General features: G+C 42.5%; 1 protein-coding gene and 2 pseudogenes across 3 annotated transcripts in view; 2 read left to right on the top strand and 1 right to left on the bottom strand.

Annotated features, from left to right (window-relative positions):
• The window catches only part of FARS2 (phenylalanyl-tRNA synthetase 2, mitochondrial), a 590,825-nt gene that overhangs the window by 53,233 nt on the left and 512,580 nt on the right, over positions 1-25,012 (top strand). The window lies entirely within an intron of this gene.
• On the bottom strand, positions 1,423-2,741 carry LOC118675591 (annotated as a pseudogene).
• On the top strand, positions 11,717-14,624 carry LOC118675329 (annotated as a pseudogene).

Genomic DNA, 25,012 nt, shown 5'->3' with positions numbered 1-25,012 from the left:
CAGGAAATCTGGCTGTATCTTTGAGTAAACCATAGTCAATGTGAGGATTCTTTGGTTTAGAGGAATGATTTGTCTTAGTCTCTCCTGGGCCCTGGGAGTTTGTTTAAAAAGACAGTAATGGGTCTGGCATTGTCCTCCCTGTGTTGGACTGTGGCTTTAAGATTATTTGGTGTAAAGTTCATCATAGTTTAGAGATGAGATTTGGAGTTTAGGGAAACAGATATTCTTGCTTTGATTTTGTTTTTAAAATGAGTGTTTAGGTGTAAAAATTTAAAAACTTTGTCCTTGTTTGTTGTACAGGTTTCCACCGTGATCCTGTTATCTGAAAGTAGGGTTGTTCCATGAAACCTTTCATATGCCAAAATGGTGTAAAGCAAAGAAGCAATTACCATTAATTTATGTGGAAAAGTTTTGAGTATTTTCCAGGTTGGCCACAGAGCTGATACGGCATGTAGGGTTAAGTAGCCCCAAGTTTAAATCAGTTTCCATCTGATGATTAATGTTTGTTAGGATTGAACACTCTTCCTGATTTGCATCCTTTATCCCAGAGTCAGCTCAGAAGATGCCAGCCCTGCTCTCACTTTGCCTCCCGTTTCTTAGACACACATGTGTGTAGCAACACCAGACACACTCCTGTCTTCACCAGAAGTGAAAGGTGGTTTCTGCTTTCTTCCCCAGATCTTTATGAGTATTGCATTTCTTGCCACAGACATTTCTCATTGCTACAATGTGAAAATCTGAGCTCATTTATTTTAAATAAGTTATCTTATAGCCCCGTGTGACCCTATATAAATCTCTTAAACAGATAACTAAGCTGACAGCATGTGTGGTGAGCCTGGAGAATTCTCTGCCTCAGGATGCTCGTAAAGGAGGTAATTGACTGGGGTTAGCAGATGGGCACTGCTCATTTTTTGGCAATCATTGACATTGACAAGTATGCGGCACCTCCAGGGGGCTCTTCATGAAGCTGTTCTGTGCACAGGGTCCCAGCACCCCCATGCAATCCTCCTTGGGTCAGGCAGCTAGCTGTGCTGTCCTCTTGATCCTTATGATCAAGGGCTTGCATTCCATTTTTTTAAAGGTTATTTTTTAGTGATACAAGTATCAATACTTTATTACAAAAAGATAAGAAATAGGAAGAGAAAAACACCCCCATTCACTATCCTAAAACAAAGATTATCAGGTTTTAAACTTTTCTCCAATGATTTTTACATAGTTGTACCTGTTGTTTTATATTTGTATTTTCCCTTATTGCTACATAATCTCCATCATTACCATTTTATTTTATTTTTTTATTCATTCAACATTTATTGAGGGCTTGCTATATGAATAAAGCAAAAATTAAGCAAAATAATACTATATGCTTTCTGTATCAAAACAACACTGTCAGTAATAAATATAAAAGACAAAAGCAAATTGAATTTATTTTGGATGACTGAAGCAAAACACACCGGTAAAAGACTCTTTACTTCTATTTCTGCAGATTCCACCTGGTTTTCAATTATTTCGATACTTTGTCTCTTAGCTGGTGGTTCTTCACTTATAACAATTTCTTCAGCAATGTCCGTTGCTGGTACTGTTAGTACTTGCTGTCCATCTGGCATGGTCACAGTGATGGGCTGGCCTATTCCACTGGTTGAAATCCAGCAAATTTCCAAGCTGGATTCCATCCGTTACTATTGTGATGACTTGTTGACCCCCTGAACTAACTACTTGCTGAATTGCACCATCCACTGATTCTGCAGTAACTATTTACTCTGTAGTCACTACTGGAGTTTCTGAAGAATTGGACAAGGGAGCATATGCTTCAGCAAAGGCAGCTAATGTAGCTAATACTGACGTAGAGGAGTTTCCAAACTGAACAGCGGACACACCTGTTTCATCATTAGGTTCACCACCCCTCCAGGTCCAATAATAAACGTGTTCCAGCATGTGTTATCACAGTGTCGGGTTTGTGTTGATTTGATTCTGCATAGCAATCTGTAATATCTCTGCTAAATCTTCATTCCCATTGTCTACTGAAATATCAAATGCAGTTTTACAAAATTTACTCAGCATGTGTATGTACATCAGCACCATATTTGTTTAAAAGCTCCACCACATCTTGATGGTTGTGTTCTGTGGCCCAATGTGGAACTGTCATCTTTAACATGTTCTTAGCACTGACATCAGCACCATGCTGAAGCAAAACCTCTGCTATGCTGGCATGGCCCTCAGAAGCTGACATATGTAAGGGCATTCGGTCCACTTTGCTTCTGGCATCCCTACTTACACCAGCTCGAAGTAGTACTTCTGTGGTGGAATAATGCCCATAATGTGCTGCCAGGTGAAGTGGAGAAGTTCCCGGCCAGTCTAGTAAAATCCATTTGCCATCAGAATATGAACTTCATCATCTTGATCTGCTCGTGCCGCTTCTAAAAGCTTCTTTCTCAAATTTACCAGGACTATCTGGAAAAGCTTTGGGAGTGGCGGGGAGCAGTGGGAAGGGAGCTGATTCAAGGCGCTCCGTACTGACCAAGCTGTCGCGGCCCAGCTACACACACAACGCTTCAGCTGCACAGGGTGCTATTTTCCAAAAATGCCGCGTCTGGTCGGCGTCCAAAATCCCCACGGAAAAGTCCCCCGTGTGCGTGTGCGAGTGGTCTGCCTCACAGCAGCTCCCATCATTACCATTTTAATGGTTGTATAACATTCTGTTGTGATGCTATCCTATTATTTACCTCTGTTGTTGATATGTACATTGCTACCAACTTTTCACAATTATCCTATCTAATAAAAGAGAAACATGGTAATTAGCGTACGACTGCTACCCTTCCCATTGGCAAATCAGGGAGATATACAAATTAACTGCCAGCCAAGATGGCGGCCGGCAGCCAGGCAGCTGGAAGCGAACATGAGGCTTGCTTGCTTCAGTGACGGAGGACTCCAACATTCCCCGCCTGCTTTGCCGGCCTCTGAGCTTGCAGTTTGAAACATTGTAACAAATATAGAAGCTAAACAAAACCCCAGAAACCTGCTTTCAGCCGGCCGGGATCTCAGAGCTGGAGTTATACATTGTTTCGATTATAGAACATAAACCAGATACCTGCTTTCAGCAGCAGAGGCCTCAGAGCTGGAGCCAGAGCTAAAGCTGGCCCAGAATAAAAAAAGGAAAAGAAAAAAAGGAGCAGTTGGGAGCTTCAGTCACCCACCAGCCTGAAAACAGCTCTCAGCCCCTCACCCAGGCTGGCCAGGCACCCCAGTGGGGACCCCCACCCTGATCCAGGACACCCTTCAGGGCAAACCAGCCAGCCCCACCCATGCACCAGGCCTCTATCCTATATAGTAAAAGGGTAATATGCCTCCCAGCACCAGGATCAGCAGAGCCGAGAGGCCTCCGGGCACCGGATCAGCGTGACGGGGGCAGCGCCCAAACCCCCTGATGGCCCTGCGGCTCTGTGTGTGACAGGGGGCGGGGCCACAACCTCCCTATCAGCCCTGCTCTGTTCGTGACAGGGGAAGGCACCCCAACCTCCTGATCAGCCCTGCTCTGTGCCTGATATGGGGGAGCTCCCCAACCCCCTGATCACCCTGCGGCTCTGTGTGTGACAGGCTGCGGCGCCCCAACCCCCTGTTCGGCCCTGCTCTGTGTGTGACGGTGCGGCGCCCCAACCCCTCTCCCACGGGCCCTGCTCTGTGTGTGACAGGGTAGAGCCATAACCTCCCCATCGGCCCTGCCCTGAGTGTGAGAGTGGTGGCGCCCCAACCCCCTGTTCGGCCCTGCTCTGTGGGTGATAGAGGGCGGCGCCCCAACCCCCTGATCCGCCCTGCTCTGTGTGTGACAGGGGGCGGTGCCCCAACTCTCCTATCGGCCCTACTCTGTGAGTGACCGGGGGAGCTCCTCAACCCCCTGCTGGGCCCTGCTGTGTGTGTGACAGGGTGCAGCGCCCCAAACCCCCCCCCCCCCCCATGGGCCCTGCTCTTTGTGTGACGGGGTAGAGCCATAACCTCCCCATCGGCCCTGCCCTGAGTGTGACAGTGGCGGCGCTCCAACCCCCTGACCCGCCCTGCTCTGTGCGTGACAGGGGGGAGTTCCCCAACTCCCTGATGGGCCCTGCTCTGTGTGTGACAGGGTACAGAGCCCCAACCCCCCTGATGGGCCCTGCTCTGTGCGTGACAGGGTACGGAGCCCCAACCCCCTGATTGGCCCTGCTCTGTGGGTGACGGGGTGGCGCCGCAACCTCCCCATCGACCCTGCCTTGAGTGTGACAGGGGGCGGTGCCCCAACCCCCCCAATCAGCCCTACCCTGAGCGTGACTGAGGGTGGCATCGCAACCTCCCAATCCGCCCTGCTTTGTTTATGACAGGGTCCGGCGCCCCAACTCCCCAATCAGACCTGCTCTGAGCCTGACCAGGGTCTGCACCTAGGGATTGGGCCTGCCCTCTGCCACCTGGGAGCGGGCCTCAGCCAGCAGGTCGTTATCTCCTGAGGGGTCCCAGACTGCGAGAGGGCACAGGCCGGGCTGAGGGACACCCCCCCCCCCCACCCGAGTGCACAAATTTTTGTGCACCGGGCCTCTAGTAAATAATACTGGGAAGCATATCTTTGTGCATGTAGCTATTTCCATATATTGAATTAGTTTCTTATGATAAAATCCCAGGTGTGTCATTACCAGGTCAAAGAGTATGAAAAATTTTATGGCTTTTAAAACATTGCCTGATTGCTTTCCAGAGAAGTGAAACCAATTTATAATGCTCTCATTAAGTAAGTCATTGTTTTGCGGATGGCCAGCTAGGGTTAGGGATGCAGCCTCTCACAGTAAGAGGGGTCCAGAAGGGGTGTATGTGTGTTTGCAAATTGGCTTGTTCATACATGTATTGATTTAAACCTCAATGATACTCTGCATTATTTTTGCTAATAGGAATATACAGTGCCAATATAATAGTCATCCATTTCAGTGTTTCATATAGCAGTGTGATAGAAATGAAATAAAACAAGTTATATATATTTACTATTTCCCTGGACTTTGAAATTTTTAAAAGTTGGCAAACATGAATTTATGAGAGCATTCAGACATTGTGACCTAGTTCTTAGTGACCTTCTACTTCTCATGAATACCTAATGTTTTGGAGAGGAATGGGGACAGAGGAGGTTGTTAGGACAGGCAGGCTGGAAGCACTGGAAAGAAAACCTGGGCCTCTGCTCAGCATGCCTAACCTCTGCAGCAAAAATAATCTTACCTGCTGAATGGAGTGCTTGTGTCAAGAAGGATTTTGATGTCCCATCTAGGCTCAGTGGGAACAGTACTGATTAATTAGCAATTCTAGATCTTTGCCATTGCAATTTTCATCAATTTTTTTATATAGCCCATTGGATTGTAATATGTCAAGTACTTTAAAGTAGGGACTGTACCTTTTATTTATTTATTTATTATTTTAAAATAATTTTTGTACCTGTCTCCTAAAGTGGTTGGCACATTGTTTTGTGTGTTATGTAAATGGTGGTTTTGTGTCTTCTGAATGAAGGAATGAATGAATGAGGAAAAGTCATACTTTATCCTCCTGGTCCCAGGTGTTCTATCAAAGCCCTGTGGGTAAATAATAGGATCCCACAATTCTTGCGCTCATGTGTAAAACCTAAAGCAGGCTTCACAGGGGTAGAAAAAGAGGAAATTTCACCTGAGAAATTTAGAAGAGGTAATGCCAGAAAAGACTCTTGACTCATATATTACCTCCCAGATCATCTAATGGAGTGGTTCTCAACCTTCTGGCCCTTTAAATACAGTTCCTCATGTTGTGACCCCCAACCATAAAATTATTTTCGTTGCTACCTCATAACTGTAATTTTGCTACTGTTATGAATTGTAATGTAAATATCTGATATGCAGGATGGTCTTAGGCGACCCCTGTGAAAGGGTCGTTCGACCGCCAAAGGGGTCGAGACCCACAGGTTGAGAACCGCTGATCTAATGGGATATTCTTTTTTGACAAATGAAGAAACTGAGCCCATTAAGAGTGTCTTCCCTAAGGTTACACAGGTAGTGGCTGATGATTGGGAACTCAGATCTGGGTCTCTAGGTTACTGACCTAGTGTTCTTTCCACTACACTTTGTTGGGAGAATTTGGGGCACTTGTTTTGCTGCTCCCATCCCCCAGGCTCTCAACAGATGTATATATTTGGAGTGTTGTTGTTTTTAATATATGCCCACATTTTCCCTCTCTTATAGATACATAGAAATGTTTAGAGATTGTGACCTTGATGCAATGGTCAGACTGGAGTCCAGCACAATGAAAGCCTAGACATTTGTACTGAGTGCAAAGAGATCGTGCAGCATCAAGATTCAATTCCATGCAAAGTTACAGCTTTGTGTTATCTCCAAGTTTGAATATAAATATGTGTGTGTGTGTGTGTGTGTGTGTGTGTGTGTGTGTGTGTGTTTAACTTCAAAGGAAGAATGTTCATTGTTAGCTATGGTATGATTTGAGTGTGTATGTGCCATAATCATAATCCTACTAAAACTCTCATTATGACCCATATGCACAGAGTAGAGATTTTGCAGGTAGACTTCTTGCTACTCTGTTTGCCACACTTAGTTCACATTAAAATTTAGTTATCTACGATAGCTCCATTTCTGGAGCAGGTCCTCTATCTAAATTCTTTTAAATAGAGGAAGATTAATAGTTCTTCCCGATTTTTGTTTCTTAAAAATAACCAGCTTTAAATATCAGTATCCTAAAGAGGACTTTTGTGGTGGCAAACTCTGCTCCTCCTCATGAATTTACCTACTGTAGATTTGTTTTGGGGTAAAGTTAGTTTAAATAACTTTCCATACATCATAGGATTTTCTGAATATTTATGGGTTTATGCAGTACACATATATTAATCCACAATCCCCAATTTAGGTACATAAAACTCTTTGACTTTTAATGAGCTTTTTAGATGTGTGCAATGTCTGAGACTTGTGGATAATTAGAAACAAGCAAATAACTTGGGACCATCTTTTGGAAGCAATTTAGATTATGAATGAAGCTGTAATCCTTCTGAATGCTCCTTTAATTCAAAAGGATGGCAGTTTCATTCATAGCACTCATTTTCCCCCCAGAAATTAAAGTATAAAAATTTCAGTAAGAATTTCTTCTGGGCTTTACTTACTATTAATCTGTAATAAGTCTCACAGCTTATTTTTGTGTAGTTTTTGTGTGTGTTTCAGAAGTAGACTGGGAATTGTCTTTATTATCCGAGGACTTACTGCTTGACATTTGAGGACAATATTGCCAGCCTAGAAATACATTAACAGTGATACAGAATATTTGAGTAAGACAGCAGGAAGAACCAAGGGAATATCAAAACTTAAAGATTTAGCTCATTTCTATAGCTGCTGGAATGTGCTCATTGAAGAGGGTTTTTAAAAGTAGGGTTATTCCCAGGATGTGCTATAAAGTGTGAGGCTTTTTCTTCTAGGCTGTTATTTCTTAAAGAACCATCTCTTATACCACAGTGCCAACTATTGATTTATCAGTTTTAAGGGGCCTAACCTGGACTCGAATAAAAATTTGAGTGCCTGACATGTGCAAGTGCTGTAAGTGTTGGAGATCAGTGTTGAACAAGGAAGACACAGCCCTTTTTAAGGAGCTTCTGCCTGGTGCTTCCTGTTGGGGATGTGTGGATCACCAAGGAGGACATGTCCCTGCTGTCAGAGAACTTGGTGTTTAAATGGGCCTACCATTAGGTCAGTAGGCAGACCTTGTATTCATTGGCATATTAGGGGAGGTACAGTTGCCAGAGAGTGCCATAGGCATGGCCTCTAACCCAGATTTGGGGATTCAGGGTGAGAAAGTTTGTGTGTGTGTGTGTGTGTGTGTGTAAGGTATTGAGAGTGCAAAGCAGATTTATCAGCAAAATACAAACTAACAAGCCCCTAAAACGATCCTCAGCATTATCTATATGGATAATGGTTTATTAAAGGGTCACCTAAATCCCATGTTGGGAGTTCACCCTCCTCTTGTCTGGGAACTATAATACTAGACAAATCCCTTGGCTGGAATATGCCACAAAGTCCTTCATCCAGGTCCCAGATTGCCTGTTTGCTGAGCAGTGTGAGCAGGATTTGACATTTTCAGCTGTGCTAAAAAGAGATTGCCATCAGCTAGTGCTGGTTACCCAGTTACTTCCTAAATTATTGGTAGTACTATAGTTTGCTTTTTGTGACTAACTGATATGAGTATGCCAGGGCATTGGGAATTATAAAGCTTCTCAGATTTCAAGGTGTAACAAAATTTGGGAACCTCCAATAAATTTATGAAGATGTTATAATTATGCTGAGGCATATGGATTTTATCCATAGAAACATTTTTGGTATTGGGGAGTCACTGAAGTATTTTTAACAGTAGAGTGACTTGATTAGATTTGTAAATTTGGAAGATCTTGCTGGTTGTTTGGGAGGAAATGGATTGGGAGGCTAAGATTGGAGGCAGTGAAACAGTTAAGGGGCCTCCCTAGATAAAGGTGGCCTGATGGAAGGAAGGAGTTGGTAATGAAAAGAGGTAGATGTGTGGTAGGCAGTCAGACATGAGCAGGGCAAGGACTATAGGCCAATTGCAGAAGTTCACAAGTGCAGAATGTCCAGATACCTAGCAATGGAAAGAACTGGTAGAGCAAGTATTAGAGATAAGTATTTTTAATCAAAACTTCACCTGCAAGACCCCCTCTGCATCCTAGAATGCCTCCAGTCACAGGTCAGATTCTCCTGACCGTTTCTCCTCTGGCATGTGGTTAAGCCATGTGGTATACCCCCTCCCCCCCGCCCCACCCCCACTTTCGAGGAGACCAAGGGGGCTGGAGGAAAGCCCCATCTAGCTTCCATACAAGGACAGAAGACAACTGGCAGATCCCAATAGGTCAGTTTGAAGAAGAAAATAGTTACACCTTCTGCCCCCTGCAAGGTGTTAAAAGGAGCCCTAGCCCATTTTTCAGGGCAGCTCTTTGAGCCACCAGCTCCAAATTTCTCTTTGGTGTACTCTCTGTTCAAGTGTGCTTTCTCTTTGCTTGCTTGATAAATCTTCTCTAGTGAGTTTGAGTCTTGGCTCTGAATTGAATTTTTTTCTTATCCAGAACTCAAGTACTGAAGTTGAGACCCAGGTCTGGTCTGACCCAACTGGTCAGATACCTGGTGCAGTTCCTGCCGCCTACAACATATGGATCCCTGAGATACTGACGGGATGGATTTAAAAGAACTTGTAAAGGATGCAGTGGGTTGGAGGACAGTGACCAGCTGGACTGGGTGAATGGGATCAGGGAGAGGAGGGATCACATGGGGGGAAGGTGGGTTGTTTCTGGTTTTCAGAAGGGATCACCAGCTCTGATGGTTTCTCCTTCCAAAAAGTCTGATTTCTCCTCAGATAGAGTTTGTATCTTGTTCTTCCTCAGTTTGATTGGCTGTTTTTTCTCTAAGGATTAATCATCTTATATATTTCATTCTCATAAGAGATCTACTGAAGGGGGATTCTCCCCAGACTTGTGCTCCATGAAAGTCCTGGCAACATCTAAAGAGCTTCACTTCCCTTTTGTCAAGAAGAATGGCTAGTTGGGGAAATATAGTTTTCATATAATTGAATTGAGAATTTATATGACTTTTATATGAAATTTCTGTGGAGAAATTGTGAGGCATATTTTATATAGCAATCTGGAGTTTTTTGAGAAAGAAATACGATCTATATAACAAAAGTTAAGTTGTGCTCTATTTTAAGAAAATCCAATATATAACAATTTTAAATGAAAAGCAGGTAAATTTGGGATGGAGGTAATTGGATGATGATTTTGCTAATGAATTCTTGGCTTTGTGAAAAGATGTACTTTAGGAATCTTTTGTAATACAAGGTTTCTATGTTTATTTAAATGACTTGGCTTTCAGGAATGATATTTTTGAAATAAGGAACACTCTACCTGGGTATTATATAATCTTGGACAAGCATTAGTAATGATTAAGACCCCTCAGATAATGCTAGTAAGACAAGTAGAATCTTTTACATATGTGCTGTCTGACCATTCCCCATTACTGGAGGTTTTGTAGAAGTTGTCCCATCTGTTTCCTTGCATGCTGTGCCTGCATGATGAAATCAAGCCCTAGTGAAATTTTGGTCTCTTGATATGAATATGGTTCTAGTATGTAATGAAATTCAATCTAATTTATTTAGGTAAATGAGTAAGTTTTGAAGCCCAAAATCATAGAGGTAGATTGGAAGTTCATTTGATGGTGAGATAAAGGAGCAAAGAGAAATTATTAAAATACAAGTTGATAAAGAAAACCAACTCACAATCTGAAAAATAGTTAGACCTTAACATTAAATATTTGCAGGGAAGTATTATCTCTTCCTTATCTTTCAAAGAAAGAATAATGTAGCAGCAATAAAACCTGTGTTTCCCAAAGCATCGGTATCTACTGTTGGCAGTATATTATTTTGAAAAGAATTTGTTTTATTTCTAAAGAATAGATTGATTTTTGGAGAAGAGGGGAACAAAGGGTACCAGAATGCCTAACACATTTGTGCTAAGCTGGTTATCAGTGCATGTGCAGAGGTAAATGACTATAATAGAAGACCACATAGGAGACTGCTTTATTTAAATGGCGTAGTTTCCCTCCTGCCACCTTGCGTGGCGTCAACAAATGAGTTGTGGATAAGAAGTAAAACAGCATATACTGTTGGTGCTCACTCTGTCTTCTTATTAGGGCCTCATTATGGAGAGGGATGCTGGTGGTTATCCAGATGCTTAATTGGCAGTCTTACCTAAATAATGGAGCCATATTCATGTTGGCTGATATCTGATTTTAGAAATTATAAGAAAAGACCATTGTAATCAAAATAGCTTGAGAGATTTTTAAATATCAGAAGTACAGCTCAAGATTCACCTAGGGTGAGTGGCACTATAGGATGGATTAGCTACTTCTCCAAACACTTGTCTGTGCTGAGTGTATTTTTCCTGTGTAAATAGTACTCTCAGATAGCATGCTATAAACAAAACAGTTTAATTAAACATAGATTTTTGAAGGTTTGAATATTATGAATAAGATTGTAAAACCATCAAAACAATACATTATTTTTGAAAATTTCACAGGCCATCATGTAAAGAGCCTGGAAGTTTACACTCTTGTCTTCACAATAAGAAAATAAGCTCAACAAATTGATAATCAACAATTCTTCTTAGATGCATGAGAACTGAGGTCACCAGGTTAATTGCTGTACCTTGAAATGGAGAGTGAAGGAATTCCAAGAATCACAGTTTACCAGAAGCAAAAGTCTAGGAGCAGAATCCCCCTTTCCCTGTCCCAATACATACCACCAGGACTGGTAGGAACAGTTAAATTGTAATAGGTAAGTTGCTGGAGACTTGGTGTGCACAAGCTTGAGAGTTAAAAACTCCCAGGGCCCAGTATTGGAGGGCATGGAGAGGCTCTATGCTTTCATGAATCTTACTTTCAGGAGTCCCACCAGAGACTCAGAAAAACCCTCTCCTTTTTCTGGCAGTGGGAGGGGGAAAGTAACCATTTAAAAATGTATCCAGCCAAAACCGGTTTGGCTCAGTGGATAGAGCGTCGGCCTGTGGACTGAAAGGTCCCAGGTTCGATTCTGGTCAAGGGCATGTACCTGGGTTGCGCGCACATCCCCAGTGGGGGATGTGCAGGAGGCAGCTGATCGATGTTTCTCTCTCATCGATGTTTCTGGCTCTCTATCTCTCTCCCTTCCTCTCTGTAAAAAATCAATAAAATATATTTAAAAATATATATTTAAAAAAAATTAAAAAAATAAAATAAAAATAAAAATGTATCCAAAACATTGTTCTCCTTAATAATAGCCAGCCCTTAAATTAATTTACCAAAGCTTAACAGACTTGGGGTTCATCAGAATCTGACTGACTTGGGATGAGAAATACATAATTCAGCTCCCTTTAGACTTTTGGTCTCACCTAAGGGAGGAAAAGAAAGCCAACACTTGTGAGAGTCACAGGCCAGTGGCCCAGGCTCACTAAAACACCGAGACCTAATCATAGCACAGTAGAGGGCTTCCCCTCCCCTAAACTTTACCACCACATGAGTCAGGCTCCTGGATAATGACACGGGATTACAGCTAAAAGAACTGTAAGGCTCAGACCCTATTAAAAGGAAAGTCAAATGCAACAGGGAAGGCATAGACAAGGATAGTAGAGGAAATTTTAGCTTCTGATATTCACAGCAGACAGCAAACACAGCCTAATTCCTAGCCAGATAAACATAAAACCTCACACTAAAGGCTTACTTACATTCCTTTTACACAGTACATCATGTCTGGCTTTCATAAACAAACATTATAAGGCATGCTAAAAGGCAAAACAATTTCAAGTGACAAATGAAGCATCCGAACCAGAGTCAGATATGGTAGAGATTTTTGAATTATCAGACCAGGCATTTAAAATAAATATGGTTAATATGCTAAGGGCTATAATGTCAAAGGTGAACAAAATAAAAAAATAGTTATGTTCAAGCAGAGGGATGAAAACTCTGGAAAGAATAAAAAGTTAATGCTAGAAATAAAAAAAAACACTGTAACAGAAGTGAAGAATGCTTTTTGTCTCATCAGTAATCTGGACTGGGCCAAGGAAACAGTTTGTGAGCTGGCAGATAGGTCATTAGAAACTTCCCAAACTGAAAAGTAAAGGAAAGAAAAAAAATGACAAAACTAGAACAAAATAAGAACTGTAAGACAGTTACAAAAGATGTAATATACAGGTAAATGGGAATACTAAGAGAAGAAACAGAAAAAGGGAAAGAAGAAATGTTTGAAGTAATAATGGCTGAGAAGTTTGATGTGACAACATCAAAGCACAAATCCAGGTAGCTCAGAGAACATTATGTAGGCAAATTTCAAAACATCTACACACAGATATATGAAATTAAACCTGTAGAAAAGCAAAGAGAAAGAGAACAACTTGAAGAAAGCCAGAGGAAATAAACACCTTTCCTTAAAAGCACAAGAATAAAAAAATCAGATTTTTTTAAAGAAACTACATAAGCAAGGAAAAGCAACAACAAAAACAACCAGCCTAAAATTTTGTATTTAACAAAATTATCCTTCAAAAGTGAAGGACAAATAAAGGCTTTCTCAGACTAACAAAAATTGAGGGAACTTGTTACCAGTAGATCAGCCTGGCAAGAAATGTTTAAAAAGTTCTTCAGGGAGAAGGGAAATGATATAGGTCAGGAACTTGGATCCATATAAAGAAATGAGGTTTCTCCTCATCTGTGGGTTGTGGTTTCTTCTGTGGTTCATGAAGATACAGCTCAAACTGATGAAAATTAACCCCAGGTGCTGAACAAAGTGCCCGCCCATTTGGGGGCTGCTGGCCAGTGGTGCTTTGTGGATGTTCTGGGGCTGGAAGAGGAGGCCCAGCATGAGAACTTCAGGAAAAAACAGACTGAAGAACTGAGGGACAGTAAGTCAGTCCTAAAGTGTACTTTATGAAGTAGACCATTGGGAGTTCCTGTGGTACCATCAGACTTAGACACACAGTAATGAAGATAAACTGGAATTTGCGAATGGGTCAGTCCTGAAAGCTTTTTTTTCAGAAATTGAGAAGTTATCCCCTGAAGACAGCAAAATGCTTGGAAAAGAATGAGGCCATTCAGGCAGCCCATGAAGCCTGGTGCAGGAAGGCCAGTGTTGGGTAGATGAAAAAGTGAACTTTCATTTTATTCTGTATAACAACATGGACTGCAACCTCTAGGAACTTGATGGACAAATGCCATTTCCAGTGAACCATGGCACCAATGCAGAGGCCTCGCTGTTGCAGGACGCAGCCAAGGTCTACTGAGAAATCACTGAGTGTGAGCAAGGAGAAGTCCGCTTTTCTGCTGGGGCCCTCTGCAAGACTGCGTGATGCTCTATTAGTTTTGTCCCCCATCTTCCCTTCACCATCAAAATATATCCCTACCAATGCATTCTAGAATGCTTCAGTACTTGTAGAAAATAGCTGTTCTCCTTCGGTTCTGTAGCTATTCTCACCTCAAACCACACCCAAGCGCTAGCAGAACTCAGCTGTCGATGAAGCAAAATTTACTGTAAGCTTTAGACGGTGAAGCATTTTCCCCATTGTATGCCTTGTACCTCAATATTTAATTTTTTAAATGGCTACTTTTGTTTGTGTCTATAAGTTAAGGCCTTGGATGTAGTTTAAATGGTTTGTTCTTTAAAGGAATAAAACTTTTCTGCTGATAAGGGAAAAAAGGAAAGAAGAGTGTTAGAGAATAAATGGACTTCTGGATTTTTCCCCGTGAGGAATTGGTGCCATGCCAAGCATGCAGCACAACCTATTACAGACACAGAGTATGATGGCTTGCCTGTTGGTTTAAAAAAAGAAAGAGTAGTCTTCTCAACCTGCAACTGCAACCTGTACATTTAAAGATAACTGAAAAGAACCTAGTGAGTTCTCTGGCCCATGGAAGAGAGGAATCTCCTTCAAAGACTCTGGGCAAAACTGCAAATAAGAAATGAAAATCTGATGAAAGCCATCTCTCCTTGAGTTCATAGATGTTAATAATGCACCTTACTATATGATATACAACAGAACATTTTTGTTATAGTATCATTCGCCCAGTTAACTTTTTTGGCATCATTTTGAGATAGAGCTGAAAGAAAAAGGAATTGGTTATATTGTGTAGACATTATGAGCTCTTAAAAAGCAAAAAAAAAAAAAAAAAAAAAAAAAAAAATACATTTTTTCAAACTAGAAATGAAAAGGCCACCTAGGCATCCTCTATGTTTTAAATTTTAATAAGGTAAATATAGATTGCTATCACGCACATAAATAAAAAGTTTTTTCCAAGTACTTCCCTTCCCCTATAAAAATAATAAAGTGTTCTTGAAACAAAAAAGTGAGAAAAACCCCAGCCATGATTGGTGTCCTTCTTGCTATGACCTCATTAGGAATGGGAATTCCAAGCACCAGTATAAGTCCCTGGCTGAGTCCCCAGTGTTTGGTCCTATTATTGAGGAAGCTTGATTTTTGGTGACTTAAGGGACTTTGACCACAGTTGGCTTTTTGTCTTTCTTGTTTGTTATTTTTTCCCTTACTGTTTTTTCTTATTTTTTACTAATTTAAATTTTCTCCTTTTACTTTATTCTTTTACTTTATTTTGTCCTCATTATTTTTTATTTATTTTTATATTTTTCTTTATCATTATTATCATATTTTCTGTTTTTATCATTTTTTATTTTTGAGTAATTTTTTGGCAGTTTTATTCTGAGACCCATTTTTCCCCTTTTCCTATTTATTTTAAAATTTTTTCTTCTTTATATTTTTATCATATAATTTAAAAAATTAGCCCTAGCCAGTTTGGCTCAGTGGATAGAGCATCGGCCTGCACACTCAAGGGTCCCAGGTTCGATTCCGGTCAAGGGCATGTACCTTGGCTGCGGGCACATCCCCAGTGGGGGGTGTGCAGGAGGCAGCTGATCGATGTTTCTAGCTCATCGATGTTTCTAACCCTCTAACCCTCTCCCTTCCTCTCTGTAAAAAAATCAATAAAATATATTTAAAACAAAATTTTTTTTAAAAAAATTAGTGTTATTAGCAGGTCACTGTGCTACTTGGGCCTATGGCCATCTCTACTGAGGAGAAGACCCATATTGACAATTTCTAGCTCCTCAAGACTATTGGCCAGGGCAGCTTCACCACGTGATGGCTGGGTACATTATGACTGGGACAGAGGTCACTGTGAAGGTATTTAATAAGAGCAGTATAGCTTTTCCAGCTTCCAGGGACTATTCCTTGAAGTCCAAAGCACATAGACCTTGAATCGCATTACCCTAATATTGTGAAACTATTTGAGATGATCTAGACCCAGGAAACACTCTGATCATGGTGTATGCTAGTGGAAGAGAGACCTCCAGGACAATAGCTACATGAATGAGAAAGAGGCTTGTGGCAAATTCCACCAGATAGTTTCTGCTGTGTAGTACCGCCATCAGAGGGTATTGTCCACAGAGACCCAAAGCCAGAGAACTTTTTGATGTTGACCTTAATGTCAGTGTTGCAGACTTTGGCTTCAGGAATGAATTCACCATTGTCAGTAAAAGGAATACCTTCTGTTGCAGAACCCGATCTACTGTACCCTGGGACTGTTCCAGAGCCATAATTACGTTGTACCCTTGGTGGATTTATGGGGCCTTGGAGTTCCTTTTTTTATGATGGTTACCTGATCTCTGCCTTTTGAGGAAGACGAATGCAGAATAAACAATGTTTCTTTCCTCATATCCATAGAGAGTGAAAACCTGCTTAAGAAATTCCCTATCCCCAACCCTAGTGAGAAGTGCATTTTAGAGGAAACCATGAAGGACCCATGGATAAACATGGACCCTGAAAAGAAACTGAAACCTGACATATAGCCACTCCCTGACTATCAAGACCCTCAATAGACTGAGTCAATGCTGTGCCTGGGCTACAAGTGAAAAGAGAGCCATGACTCATTAATGGACTGATGCTTGACAAAGTAACGACCACCTATTGGCTTGAGGGTTGCAAGCACCCCAGCTGGAGGGCTACACTGTCACCATGAATTCCTACCTACAACTAATCCCACCAACAATTGCAGTCCTTTCCCATCCTGAGAGGCAGTCTAAGGTCTCTGTCAAACCAACTTGTGGAGTATTGCCATTCCCACCTTTACTTTGTTCTCAACACAGAAAATCAGTGGCATGAGGACCACGAAGGAGTTAGGGTGGAAGGCCAGTAGAACAGCAAAGTTATTATAAATCCCTTATCTGGCCTGGAGACAAACATTACCACCCAAGCACAGCCCTCTACCATGGCCCTGTGGTCTCCTCCTATACCCACAATACCAGTAGTGGTGGTGAAGCCTCAGGTAGATCTAATTTCTCTCAATTGTATGTGCGTGGCCTGGCCAGCTCAGAGGACTTTGTTCAGTGGAAAATGGAGTAGAGACTGCTATGGGTCTTTCCATGGAGTTTAAATTAAGAAGCTCTCTGACACCTTCATCACATTCAAAAGTATATGATCTCACTCATTTATGGAAAATAACGAACAACATAAACTGATGAACAAAAACAGATCCAGAGACAGAGAAGCATCTTTCAGACCATCAAACCTCAGAGAGAAGGTAGGGGAGGGTGGGGGTAAGGGGGAGAGATCAACCAAAGGACTTGTATGCATGCATATGGGCCTAACCAATGGACACAGACAACAGGGGGGTGAGGGCATGAGTGAGGGGGTTGGGGGGCAATGGGGAGATAAGGACACAAATGTAATACCTTAATAATAATAAAAAAAGCATATGACCAGAATAACTGAAGCTTCAGTTTATGGGATTGTCAGGAACCCCTGGGAAATAAGAGGAGAGGTCATTCCTTCACCTGCACCTGATGAAACTTCAGAGACTGGACTATTTTCCTGGAGCCCCCTTCTTGGCTCCCCCCCTCGCCCTCCCCACCATCTCCCTCCCTCAGCCCCACTACTCTTCTCCCTCTTCTGTGTTCATGGGGAGGAGAGATGATTCAATACAAATAAAGAAATAAAAACATTTTAATGGGTAAGCATTTAATATCGTTTTCTGAGTTACTTTTAATGATAGATTGTGGGAGGTGATTAATAATTTGAATAATTCAAATATATATTTGTTTTAGAGAATATAGGACTTATTTCCTTGAGCAGATAGTATAACAATGATATTAACACAACAAATAACAATAGCATTTATTATTGTCTAGAGACAATATCATTACAATTTATTTTAGCCAAAATGCCTATTTAGCATATTGGGAAATGAATGCTGAAGGAAGTTAAGTAGCTTGTTGACATCAGAGACCGGGTGATTGGCAGAGCTTGTGTCCTAAGCTGTGCTCTCAACCTCAGTGCTCTGCGACCTCCCTAGCTCAGTACTGTGGCCTCTCCTAACTTGTTTTTTGGTATCTTTTTGAGGTTGGTTATACTGTGTCTCTTAAATGGATAATTAAGTCATATAAGAGATGAGACAACCAACCATGTAATGTATCACTTTTCAGAGTGTACCATTTTGCAGAGCTCCTTTTGATTTTAAAAAAAAAATTTTATTGCTTGATTGATTTGATAGGGGAAAGAGAGAGAGAGAGAGAGAGAGAGAGAGAGAGAGAGAGATCAATTTGTTGTTCCATTCATTTTTGCATTCATTGATTTTGTATGTGCCCTGAGTGGGAAATGAACCTGCATGCTTTACTCACTTTCCTGGATTGCCTAGAACATAGACACTAATTGAGATGACTTAAAATGCACAAACTCAGTGCTTTCTAGAAGATGTGCTTCAGAACACAAGATGCTTGGATATTAATAAATGCCATGTGATAAATAGGCCCCAAAGTCAATTGGATCCGAAAGTACAGATATCCATAGTGAATCTTTACAGAGGGTAAAGTCCACCGTTTTCCAGAAGATTTGGGAAACTTTCCCATCTGTACATCTTGAGAAACTAGTGCTCAGAGTACACGCTGGGAAATACCATGTCAGTTCCCAAGTGGCTTGGATGCTACCTGGCTGGTCTCATGAGTACTATTCTCCCTGACGACATGCTGTTCTCCTTGAGGTCAGCATAGCTAGAGGCAGGCTGGAGGAGGGCAGCTGCTGGCACGTTGATGATGGGAAGATCCATGAATGGATAGTGAAAGCAGTTAACCAGTTAACTGACCTTCAGTTTAACCCACTGCTCCTCTGTTCTGTACTGGGTATTGTAAGCCCTTAGCTTTCCAAAGTGCCAGCTTTAAGCTATGGCTAGAAAGCATTTTCTCCTTCCTTCTCTCATGTCTTTGCATTCTTCTGTCCTTTTAAGGCAACACAGAGACAGGCGTGGATATTAAAGTCAAGAGCCATTTTTTATAGATGGAATAGTGGTTGAGAGAAAATAACAATTCTTGATAAAGATAGGAGAGTCTGGGAAATTGATTTTGGCTTCTTGAAACTTCATCTGTATAGGAAATGTCAGAGTTATGGGTGAGTGCTGGTCTTTCATAGAGGATCTGACCTACTCTTGGGTTCCAAAAGGAGGAAAATAGTTTCTTCTGCTCTTGGGTCACCTGTACAAAATGACCATTGTCCCATTATTCTCCTGACATTAGTGTTAATTTCAATAAGTTATATGATTTGTATTTTTCATGGTGTTCATGTTCTTTTAAAATCCTGTATAAAAAAGGTCTTAAAAGATCATGTAGGATTATGCATTGGGCTTGATATGTTCTGGACATTTGTAAAAGTCACCTTTAAGGTGGGACTTGGACATGAGCAGAGGGAAGGAAACAGTGTGAGTAGAAACTGAGTGTTGAGGTTCCATGTTTTTATATGTATTTATATTTCCGTCTTATAAGGGATCCCTGGCCTCTGTGTCTTGCAGGAGACAAAGTTAGGACAGTGCAAGGTTGGTGAGGTGAGAGCATTGCATAGAGAGCAAAATTTTATACTAAGCTTTGTTATATCTACTTCATCCCCATTAGGTAGATGTCATCTGTGTTTAGTGTATACTCCAGAATAATTTTTCTTCCATATAGAAATCTGTCATATAAATAGCTTAACTTTTGAAAGTCATCCTATCTCTAAAATAAATCTGGTTGATGTCAGAACCTCCAGCTACCACCTTTCCCTCTTCTCTTTTGCCCTCTAAATTCTTCACACGCAGGGACTAATCCTCAGAAGTCATTGGAGCTGTGCTATAGGAAGTGCTATAGCATTTTCCTAAAGTCATTAATACAGTGTAATTAGGTACTTTCTCTGATGCTTAAAGATGTGAATTATGGCCGCACTGGTGTGGCTCAGTGATTGAGCAGTGATCTATGAACCATGAGGTCATGGTTCGATTCCTGGTCAGTGCACATGCCGGATTGCCGCCTTGATCACCAGTAGGAGGCGTGCTGGAGGCAGCCAATTAATGATTCTCATCATTGATGTTTCTCTTTCTTCTCCCTTCCTTTCTGAAATCAATAAAAATATATTTACTTTAGCCAGTTTGACTCAGTGGATAGAGCGTGGGCCTGAGGACTGAGGGTTCCCGGGTTCAATACTGGTCAAGAGCACATGCCCAGGTTGCAGACTCAATCCCCAGTAGAAGGCATGCAGGAGGCAGTTGATCAATGATTCTCTGTCATCATTGATGTTTCTATCTCACTTTCCCTCTCCCTTCCTCTCTGAAAATCAATAAAAATATTTTAAAATAAATAAAAATTTTTTTTAAAAAAGACTGGAAGGAACCCTAGTTATCATCTTTTATAAAAAGGTCAATTATGGTTCAAAAAATAGAGCTACTCAAAAAATATATGTTGTGAAGGAAAGTAATTTGTTATTTCCCATCACTCTGTGGGTTGATTGAGCAGTCCTTCTGTTATACATACGCTGGCTGTTATTCATGCAGCTGATTTTAGATGGCAGCTAAGCTGGGCTAGAAGTTGGCTTGTCTCACCTTGTCTGATGTCTTGGGTGCTAGCTGTTGGCTGGGATACTTTGATTCTCCTTCTCATGGCATCTCAGGAAAGTAGATGTCTTACAGTATCTTCGTTTGTTTGTTTGCCTATTTATTTACTGGTGGCCCGGCGCACGAAATTCATTCATGGGGAGGGGGTTCCCTCGCCCAACGTGCACCCTCTCCAATTGGGGACCCCCTGGGGGTGTTCGACTACTGGTTTAGGCCCAATCACACAGGGATTGGACCTAAACCGGCAGTCGGACATCCCTCTTGCAGTTGGGAACTGCTGGCTCCTAACTGCTCAACTGCCTGCCTGATTGCCCCTAACTGCCTCTGCCTGCCTGCCTGATCGCCCCTAACCTCTCTGCCTGCCTGCCTGATCACCCCTAACTGCCCTCCCCTGCTGGCCTGATCTTGCCTCCAACTGCCCTCCCCTGCTGGCCTGATCTTGCCCCCAAATGACCTCCCCTGCAGGCCTGATCTTGCCCCCAAGGGCCCTCCCCTGCCTGCCTGATCTTGCCCCCAGCTGCCCTCCCCTGCTGGCCTGACTGCCCCTAACTGCCCTCCCCTGCCGGCCTGATCTTGCCTCCAATTGCCCTCCCCTGCTGGCCTGATCTTGCCCCCAAATGACCTCCCCTGCAGGCCTGATCTCGCCCCCAACTGCCCTCCCCTGCCGGCCTGATCTTGCCCCCAGCTGCCCTCCCCTGCTGGCCTGACTGCCCCTAACTGCCTCTGCCTTGGCCCCCACCACCATGGTTTTGTTCGATAGGAAGTTGGACATCAGGAAGATGGCTGGTTGATCTGGTCTAATTAGCATATTACCCTTTTATTAGTATAGACTAGAGGCCCAATGCACAAAATTTTTTTTTTAATTAAATCTTTATTATTCAGATTATTACATTAGTTACTCTTTTTTCCCACTGTAACTCCCCTCCACCCACTTCCCACCCCACCCTCCGCCCTCACTCCCCACCCACTGTCCTCATCCATAGGTGCACGATTATTGTCCAATCTCTTTCCTCACCCCCACACCCCTTCCCCCCCCCCAAGAATAGTCAGTCCATTCCCTTTCTATGTCCCTGATTCTATTACAATCACCAGTTCATACTGTTCATCAGATTATTTATTCACTTGATTTTTAGATTCACTTGTTTATAGATGTGTATTTGTTATTCATAATTTGTATCTTTACCTTTTTCTTCTTCCTCTTCTTAAAGGATACCTTTCAGCATTTCATATGATAGTGGTTTGGTGGTGATGAACTCCTTTAGCTTTTTCTTATCTGTGAAGCTCTTTATCTGGCCTTCACTTCTGAATGATAGCTTTGCTGGATAAAGTAGTCTTGGTTGTAGGTTCTTGGTATTAATCACTTTGAATATTTCTTGCCACTCCCTTCTGGCCTGCAAAGTTTCTGTTGAGAAATCAGCTGACAGACATATGGGTATTCCCTTGTAGGTAACTGAGTTTCTTTCTCTTGCTGCTTTTAGGATTCTCTCTTTGTCTTTTGCTCTTGGCATTTTAATTATGATGTGTCTTGTGTGGTAATCTTGGATTCCTTTTGTTTGGGGTTCTCTGTGCTTCCTGGACTTGTAAGTCTCTTTCTTTCACCAGGTAGGGGAAGTTTTCTGTCATTATTTCTTCAAATAGGTTTTCATTATCTTGCTCTCTCTCATCTTCTGGCACTCCTATAATTTGGATGTTGGTGTGCTTGAAGTTGTCCCAGAGGCTCCTTACACTATCTTCGTATTTTTGGATTCTTTTTTCATTTTGCTTTTCCGGTTGGGTGTTTTTTGCTTCTTCGTATTTCAAGTCTTTGACTTGATTCTTGCGACCCTCTGGTCTGCTGTTGGGAGTCTGCATAATATTCTTTATTTCAGTCAGTGTATGCTTAATTTCTAGTTGGTTCTTTATCACAACATCGAGGGTCTCATTAGATTTCTTGAGGATCTCACTACATTTATCGGCGGTCTCACATGTCTTTTCGAGGGCCGTATTAAATTTATTGGCGGCTTCTAGACAGTTCTTTAAAGACCTTAAAAGTGTGGTTTTGAACTCTCTATCCAACAGTTTGCTTTCCTCCAATTCTGTTGTTTGTGTCCTGTTTCTTTGTCTCGGCATTTTTTATGCTTCGCTGTGTCGATAGAGTGCCTTTCTGTGCTAAGTGTCCCAATTACCTGAGGTAGACACTCTTGGTGCGCCCCCTTGTGGGCTTTGTGCACAGTCTTGTTGTAGTTAAGCCTTGATTGTTGTAGTTGTCACTGTGAGGAATTGACGTCCAGGCCAATTGGCTGTGAGAATCAGCTGTGTCTGCAGTGGGAGAACTTCTGTGCTGGCGACACCCCTCTGGGGCTAGACTTGCTTCGATGGGGCTTTGGTGCTCACTGAGTCTGCCCCCTGAGTGTGTCTTTTATGGTTCCACAGAGCTGCAAACTGGATGGTCCCACTCTGACCTCTGGGCTTCCTGGCTCCTGGATCTCTAGGGAGGTGCTAATCTAGCCTTTGCCTGAGGCTATCCAGCAAAAGTCTCCCTGCAGGGCTTGGGCGGGGTGGGTCCCACGGGATCAACAGGGCGGGGTTAGCAATTATGGCTGCTCTCAGTCTTGCCCTCAGAGGCTCTGTTTCTCAGTGTCCCAGTAATCACTGCAAACCCTACGGAGAGAAAGCTGCCCGCCGGTTCTGAGCGATGCCAGACAGTCCCGCTTCTCCTGTATGAGTCTGGGTGCCTAGAGACTCTCCTGGAACTGGAGCTCAGAGCCTGAGACTCCCTCCCAATTGAAAACGACAACGGCGCCCTCAGCTGCCAGCCTGCTCCGCATGCACTCCGCACCTTAGTATTTTACTTCAGCACTGCATCTCCTCTGAGTCTCGGTATGTTTTTCTCTTTCCTCTTAGTTGTAGAACTTCCACTCAGCCAGCCTTCCTGTGGTTCTGGATGATGTCCGTTCCGTCTTTTAGTTGTATTTTTGAAGTGGTTGTTCGAGGCAGCAAACTCCGGTGTTTCCTATGCCGCCATCTTGGTTTCTCTCCCCAGTGCTCAAAAATTCATGCAAGAGTAGGCCTTCCTTCCCCCGGCTGCCAGCACTGGCTTTCCTCCAGCACCCAGGACCTGGGCTTCCCTCTGGCTACTGGCAGGCACCCGGGACCTGGGCTTTGCTCTGGCCCCAGCTTCGTCCGGAAGGATGTCTGGTCTAATTAGCATATTACCCTTTTATTAGTATGGATAGATTATATAGGATAAGATTGCTTAAGTGGTGGGGGGAAGCCTTTTTCAGCAGGAGGTGATGCTCTTGGCAGACAAAAATACATAATCCCTATATCTGGACTGATAGCCAGCCACATGCACTATACTGCCAAACTGGTCATTAAAAAATTGAACCACTTTCTTACACCTTACACCAAACAGCTGTTGCCCTTAAAACCCCTCCTCAGTCCCCACCTTAGGTTCTGCCTTTGCAGTTCACCCAGATTAGGTTCTGATTGGTCAGTTTCTATGCCAGTCAGTGTCAAAAGCTATGCCTCCTAGGCAGCTAGTGGCTCCTCACAGTTCACCTGGATTTGGTTCAGATTGGTCAGTTTCTGTGCCAGTTAGCGTCTCTGGACCTATCTTCGGGCCTGATCAGAGATGTGGGGCTGATCAGCAGCTGCCCCAGGCTGCTGGCAAGGCCCGGAGAGAGAAGTAGGGTCTGATCTGCAGCTGCCGATCAGCCCGCCTCTCTCTCTCGATGAGAGGTCAGCAGGTACCTATGAGGATAGTACAACATATTTATTCACAAAAAAAGAAAGTATCAGAATCCTACTTTCTACTTCCTTTCTCCAGAATGGGCTAATGACTTATCATGCATGGATTTTACCTTTTTATTTTTCCCTGTTTTTGCACATGTCACAAAGTTCTGCTAACCCCATTCTTTGATAAAATCAAAGCTACTTAGAACTCACTTTAGTGCACCACTCCTGAGCTATTGGCTCACATCTCCCTGCCCAGGTACCACCCACTGTGGTAGATCCCCTGAGCAGCAATGTACTGTAGACTTATGTCCTCTCAGACTGTCCCCAGGCATAGGGGACACAGATGAAATTTAGAGTGGGACCAGAGCTTTTACCAGAGTCAGACTGCTTGGTGAGGTTACTGGAGAGTTCTGGAAGGTCCCTTGATTGAAAACTTCATGGTAGGTTTTTGGTATGTACTTTTGGTTGAGGTGCAACCCTTTTGGACATAGACTTTCTTCTTGAATATGGCTAGCACAGTGGTTGACATATACTGTTGCTTAAGAAATAGATTTTTTTCTCTTTTGCCTGCAAGGGAGTTACAAATATTCTGTGGATGAGGATGATTTGAGCCAAAATCAAAGGATAGTTTCCTCATTCATTCACCAGAAGCTATAGTTTACCTGGTATGGTTTTGGTACCTTTATGGAATGAGAATAATAACCAGAAATAAAGATAGGGTTTGCAGTCTTGTAAGCAAGAGAAATCATCAAATAATCATGTGGAAAAATATAAATCTACATGGAAATGTTCAATAGGAAAGTGGTGAAATAAATTACGTGTTCTTTTTATTTAATGTAATA

The sequence above is a fragment of the Myotis myotis genome, unplaced genomic scaffold, assembly GCF_014108235.1.
Source record: "Myotis myotis isolate mMyoMyo1 unplaced genomic scaffold, mMyoMyo1.p scaffold_m19_p_2, whole genome shotgun sequence".
NCBI classification, from domain to species: Eukaryota; Metazoa; Chordata; class Mammalia; order Chiroptera; family Vespertilionidae; genus Myotis; species Myotis myotis.
The sequence above is the reverse complement of the archived record's forward strand: the minus strand, read 5'-3'. Positions and strand labels throughout refer to the sequence as shown.